Below are 7,005 nucleotides of genomic sequence, written 5' to 3' on the forward strand. Positions count from 1 at the left end.
TAGAATAATTTTACATACACACCTATTTGTTTCTAGCCATCTCTAAGGGAGGGAAGAAAAAAGGAAATTTATATAACTTTATTACATATTTAAAAGAAATAGCAAGTTGTACATAATAGAATTGTGGTTTCATGTGCAATCATCTTTTTCATTATACTATGTTATGGAAATGTTTGTTTTATTCCATAAATTTAAAATAAAACTAAATTTCTGGCTTTATCTTTACAAATTGCAGGGTTGAGAAAGACAGTTGCTTCTTCTCTTGTTCCCTATGCTATGGAAATTGATTCATTCAATCGATTTCCATATACCTGGGCTTTTTGACAACCTGCTCTCCTTAGCAGGTTATCATGTCTTGCTTTCATCATTGCCCCTATAAGTCTTTTTCACGCTTCTACTCTGAGTCCTCTGCTCTCACTTGATGAAACTTTCCTGCTTGCCAAGTAGGCAAGGTCACCATTGAGCCTTTGCTATCTACCAGAATTCCCCTCCCACCTATCAAAGAGAAATATAAACCCAGCCAGGCACAGCTCTCCTCACTTTTAAAAAGAGAATACAAAACCACTCCCCAAAGGATACAAAGACAGCCATTCTTTCACATCTTCACGGTCCTGGGACCTGCCTCCACACTCCAAAACAGACTGGTTTGACATATTTGAGTCATGGAACCTTAGAAGGGACCTTTGAGACCATCTAGTTCAAGCCTGAGAGTCTTTTTATTACTACCAGGGATTTATGGAGCTCCAATTTTACCTTTATCATACCATGACAGGTCAGTGACAACAGTCTAAAAATATTAGCAAACACATTTCTGTAGATTACGAGAAGAGGTTTGGAGGTTTGTCAGAGGGAGGGAAGTGAAAGAGATAAATGATTCAAAGATTCTTCTGAAATGAAGCTGGTTGTCAGTACATTCCTAGAAATGAAAAGGGAAAAGGAAATATGTTCCTTAGCCACAGGCATGCATCTTGAAATTAATAATAGCTAGCATTTATATACCACTTTAAAGTTTGTAAAGAGATTAAACATGTTGTCTTTGTTCCTCATGACAACCCTGAGAGTAAGTGCTATTATTATCATCCCTATTTTACAGATGAGAAAACTGAGGCTGAAAGAGATTACGTGAATTGCTCAGGGTCCCACGGCTACTATCTGAGGCTGCATATGAATTCAAATTTTATTGACTCCAAGATCAACACTCTATCTCCCATGCCACTTAAGTAATTGAGAATAAGTACTACAGGTTTTGGATTTATTTATCGCTGTGATCTAGCCTCTCTGGGCTTCATGAAGAGTTAGATTTTGGTATTGTGCAAATACAAAGAAATAGCAAAAAATTATTACGTATGATTTTTGTGCATGCAGTGCCATAGCCAAAGGGATATGCTGCTGACAGCTATAACAATGGCTAGCATTTCTATAGTGCTTCAAGTTTTGCAAAATGCTCTGACACATCTCATTTAAGTCTCATAAACACCCAGTGAGGTAGCTAGTTACTCAGGGCATTGTTGTTCCCATTTCATAGATGAGGAAACCGAGTCTCAAAGTGGGGGTGGTGGTAAAGTGATTTGTTTGTGGTGGTAGAGCTAGAAAGTATCAGAGATGGGATTCAGACTCAGGAAAGAACATTGGTTTTCTGCAGTCAGAAGATCTGGATTTAATTCCCACCTTTGGCATTGAGTATAACCTCAGTAAAGTAAATTTAACCTTCCTGAGCCTCAGTTTCTACAATGAGAGGTTGAGCTAGAAGACCGCTGAGGTCTTTTCTACCACTTAAACTTAAGATCCCATGACTCAGAATTTAGCATTATTCTCTAAATCCCTGGGTCAGAGCCTTTCTACAGTTCAGTTGTACATAAAAAGCATTGGAACTTCAGGTAAATAGGTTGTGTTAACAGGTGGTCTGGACCAGCGGCAGTGACTTTCTTGCCCAATACCCTAATGTAGAGGCCTGCAGCATATCAAGGCCACTCCCAGAGCCTGGAAACAGAATCATCCTGAGTGAAATACTAGCTCAGAATTGGGACTATGAGCCAGAAGATGTGAGGATGCTGACAGGCAATTTGGGATGTTCATAACCTCAGGATGTCCTAAGAGAAGTGCCAGGTCCAGAAGGCCAGTGACTGAGCTTACTTATGGCACTATAGAAAGAAAAAAGAAGCTTCTTCAGGTAGTTGAGCTATACTCATTGTTGGACAGCATTTATACTTTGTATGTAACTGCCATAGATGCTACTCTGATGCATACAACTTAGAGGTTTGATATGAAAATGCTTCTCTTGTCATGTTAAACATTGTTATAAATGGTAGCATACAGTGTCATGCATGTGTTATAATATAGGTATGGAATGCATTTCTGCATGCGCACTGTGGATTTGGTCACTATACAACTCAATTATGCAATATCATGTTTAATATTGTCTTGAGGTGTATTAGAATTTAATAATGCTATATTGTCCTATATGCTGTTGATTCTATGATATATGCATTATGTTTGTCCGTGCTCTAATACTAGTTGAATGCAGTACTAATGTGACTGCCGTGTCTTAGATACCTGCATATATGTTATGTTACTTAATGTAGCTTGGAAGATATAGTTCAGCTCTTAGGCACTTCCACAAAGTCTTACTCCAATGTTTCATGGTGGCATGGAGATAACCTTTCCACAGGCAAATAAAGGCACTGAGACTCACTTGTGGTATCTACCTATCATCCAACTTTCCCCTGTAGCTCCAAGAAGTTGTAGCGTTTGCAGCAGCTACATGCCAGCAAAACCATTTTGGCAGAGGGGTTAAGCCAGGTTGAGGATAACTGACAGGCCTCAAACCCATTGGTTAGTTAGGGGTATGCCTACGCCCAACATGTGAAGACTTTCCCCAGTGGAACAAGCAGATGAAAACAATTTGTTCCAAGGCCATCAGGTTGGCTGGAGTAGGTGGTGTGGAGCTCTTAGAGCTTGGTCAGACATTGAAGAGGCCAAGGTTATCCACTGCATCCCAGGCCATTGCCAGTTATCCTGACTTTGTCCTGCCACTGGACTTCAATGACTCTGGAAGAGAGAGTGAGGCTGATGACTTGGTGCAACTCTGCCTCACTTAAATCAGTTCATGCACAAGTTAAGACATCACTCATCATGATGTCATTGGTCTTCAAAAACAAAGGGCAAATGACAGCAAAGGTGATTTTTATCATGCATTCAAAGGCAATGAAGGCTTTCTTTCATGGGACATTTGGTCATCTCATACTTCCACTTATGACAAATGCTTGCAAAGAGACCATCATGAGCCCAGTGGAAGCTATTGTACTAATACCGGCTGCAGATGATGAAGAGGTAGAGAAATCTTATGAAACACTGAATAAGGCCCTTCAAATTATATCATTTCCCCCAGCTGGTGGTCCTAGTTCTCTTGCTTTCCTACACTCACCCATTAGTGACCTTTTCAGCTCCCCTGAATTTAATTATCATTCCAATGAGATCAAAGAAAGAAGAAAAGGACTTAGACATACAAAAATATTTATAGTAGTTCTTTATGTGGTGGCAAAGAATGGAAAATCGAGGGGGTGCCAATCAGTTAAGGAATGGCTATACAAGTTATGGCATATGAAGGTGATGCGCTAATATTATAAGAAATGATGAAGAGGATGGCTTCAGAGAAACCTGGAAAGAACTGGTATGATCATCTAAAGTCAACAGAACCAGGAGAACAATCTATACAATAAAAACAACATTGTAAGGGGTAGATAGGTGGCATAGTGGATAGAGCACCAGCCCTGAATTCAGGAGGACCTGAGTTCAAATCTGGATTTAGACCAAATACTTGACACTAGCTGTGTGACCCTGGGTAAGTTACTTAACCCCAATTACCTCAAAAAAAACCCCAACAACAACAAAACAATATTGTAAAGACAAACAATTTTGAAAGACTTAGGAACTCTGATCAATACAATGACCAATCTTAGATCTAGAAGACTCATAATAAAACATGCTACCCACCTCCAGAAGGAGAGGTGATAATGGCTTCAGAGTGCAGATTGAAGCATATTTGCTTTTTGGGGGACATGGCTAATGTGGGAATTTGATTTGCTTGCCTATACACATTTGTAATGGGTTTTTTTTTTCAATGGGTGGGGGGAGAGGGGGGGAATTTGGAACTGAAAATAAAGTGAAACTGAATTTTAAAAAGAACAAAAACAGATCACCTGAAAGCTGATGACTCAAGACCTATATGTTGAACCCTGGTATCTCCACTGAACTTCAATCCTTCATCACCTACTACTTGGACATTTTGGAAAGGATGTGCTACAAACATCTCAAACTCAACATATTCAGAATGGAATTCTTTATCTTTCCCTCCAAACAACCCCCTTCTCTGAACTTTCCCATTTCTGTTAAGGGAAACACCACACTTCAGTTAACTAGGTTTGCAAACTTGATGTTACTCTTGTCTGCTCACTCTTACTCATCCCATACATTAGTTGCCAAATCTTGTCCTTTTTAGCCCCAAAACATCTCTTGGCTACATCACCACTCACCATCCTACTTCAGCCCTCATCACCTCTCTGGACTATGGCAATAGCCTCTTAATTGGCTTTCTTGCCTCAAGTCTCTCCCCATCTAACCGCCACACAGCTGCCAAAGTGATCATGTTAATGCCCTCTTTAATAAATAGCGGCTTCTACTACCTCCAGCATCAAATACAAACTCCTCTATTTGGTGTTTAAGGACCTTTACAACCTGACTCCAAGCTATGTTTCCAACCTTATTACTCATCATTCCCTCCATGTACATTGCTCTCTTATAGTATAGCCAAATTGGCCTTCCTACTATCACTAGCGCATGACATTCCATCTCCTGTCTTCATGCCTTTGTAATATCTCTTCAGTCCTCATGCCTAGAATGACTCCCTCTACCGCCAATGAACAAATCCCTTTAATGAAAGGATTTGTTCTATAAATCTTGGACTCAGTCAAAAGGCCACACCCAAGGACCTAGAAGGCCACATGTGGCCTCAAGGCCTCAGGTTCTCCACCCCTGTACCAGATTATATAATCACATTGTATCTCACAAAAGTTAGCATCCTTTTCAAGTTCTAGAACAGAGATCTGCACATGGTAGATGTCCAATGAATACATTTTTATGTAATTTTTTGAATTTATGTTGTTTGAATTGATCTAGGAATAACACATAGAGTACACAGGTCAAAATTGGTAACCACTTAGGTCCCTTCCAACTTTGAAATTTCATTATTCTCTTAGATCTCCAGTATGCCATATTCTTTCTATTGACCACATCTAAGGATTAGAGATTATTTTCAAGAGTTAGGGAAATAGCATGAATACTTGGGGAGAGGGATTGTTTCATTGTGGGATCATTCTTTTAGGATGGTATATTTTTATTTATGTTTTTTTTTTCCTGAACACAGTAAAGGTTTTTTTTTCCTTTTTTCCTAAGTACCTTTTTCACTGGTTGTGCCCATATACTTCTCTTATCACCTTTGTCTCTTAGAATCTTTAGCTCACCTCAAGTACCATCTCTTTAACAGGAGAAGGGGAAAGAGAAAGGAATAAGCATTTATATGGTGCCTATTTTTGCCAGGCACTGTGCTAAGCATTTTAAAAATATTATCTTGTTTGACCCTCACAACAACCCTGGGAAGTAGGTGCTAGTCTTAGCCCTCATGTTATAGATGAGGAAATTGGGGCAAACAGAGGTAAAATGATTTGCCCAAGGACATACAGCTAGTAAGTGTTTGAGGTCACATTTGAACTCACATCTTCCTGACTCAAGGCCTAGTCCTCTATCTGCTGTACCACCCAGCAGGCCTTTCTGGCTCCATGCCCCCCCAGTTGTTAGTGCTACTTCACCAAAATTATTCATGTTTTATGTTCTTTATATTTACTTATATATGTGCATCTTGTATCTCCTCAGTAGGACTAGAACTCCTTAAGGGTAAAGACTGTTTTGTAATTACTTTTGTGTCCCCAGCACCTAGCACAGAGCCTGGAATATAGTAAGCACTTAATAAATGCTTATTGAATTAAATTGTTATGCTATTTTCTTTTGTTTTTCAAAAGCTAATATATCAAATTGAACAGAATTAATTTTTTATTTTTACCCCATATATTTATCTTGTATGTACAGAGTTGATTGTACCCGGTCTCTCCCATTAGAATGTGAGCTCTTAACAGGCAAAGACCATATTTTTGCCTTTCTTTGTATCCCTAGAACTTAGGAAGAGTGTGATAAGTGCTTACGGACTTGACAAAACATGTAAATGAAAGTCTAACCCAAAGTGACAAAGTTATGCCATCAAGGTGCGATTTTGGCTTGAGCAGTTATCTAAGGACAGCTATTTCCAGCCTGATGCTGGAGGGGATGTCAATGAGGAAGGCTGGCAAATACTGACAGCAGAAGACATAAAAAGGTGACTCGTTAATTTCTCAATTCAATAAGAAAAAGTAATCTTTAACTTATATGGGATATCTTGTGGACATATCTCAAGTGGAAATAGTGACGAAAGAACATTGTCCATGAGGACAGGTACCATATGTGATTCATTTTCGTATCTTCCCCAGCACTAAGCAATGTCTTCTATTCCTATTGCACCTATCTCTTCTCTTTGAATTGGTTAGCTCTAGTTCCTGCTCGCAATCTCTGGAGTCTACTTTTCAGACTTTAATTTGCTCCTTCACCCCCCATCCCCACCCTACTCACACTCAAAGAATATTTCCGATGTGATATTTCTCTGGTTGAGACCACTTCCCTTTTCTTGATGAGCCAGTGGTTCCAGAGACACCTCACAATGGTATAATCAAGTGTCCAATAATGCCCATTCACAATCAATTAATAAATATTTATCAAGTGCCTATTATATTCCAGGTACTGTGCTAAATCCTGGGATAAAAAAAAAAGAAGCAAAAGACAGTCTCTGCCCTCAAAGAGTTCACAATCTAAATGACATGGAATTTTATCCTTGGAAATGACATGGAATTTTATCTTTGGAAG

At 39.2% G+C, this 7,005-nt stretch overlaps 1 long non-coding RNA gene across 1 annotated transcript; it reads left to right on the forward strand.

Moving 5' to 3' along the window:
* The first annotated feature begins 558 nt into the window (after positions 1 to 558).
* LOC110216087 (uncharacterized) lies at positions 559 to 2,691 on the forward strand. The gene is made up of 2 exons (XR_002326691.2): positions 559 to 772; positions 1,094 to 2,691. It is a non-coding gene; the product is annotated as an uncharacterized LOC110216087 (long non-coding RNA).
* The last annotated feature ends 4,314 nt before the right edge of the window (positions 2,692 to 7,005 follow it).

The sequence above is a fragment of the Phascolarctos cinereus genome, unplaced genomic scaffold (genome assembly GCF_003287225.1).
Source record: "Phascolarctos cinereus isolate Bilbo 61053 unplaced genomic scaffold, phaCin_HiC Scaffold_4;HRSCAF=312, whole genome shotgun sequence".
Taxonomy (NCBI): domain Eukaryota; kingdom Metazoa; phylum Chordata; class Mammalia; order Diprotodontia; family Phascolarctidae; genus Phascolarctos; species Phascolarctos cinereus.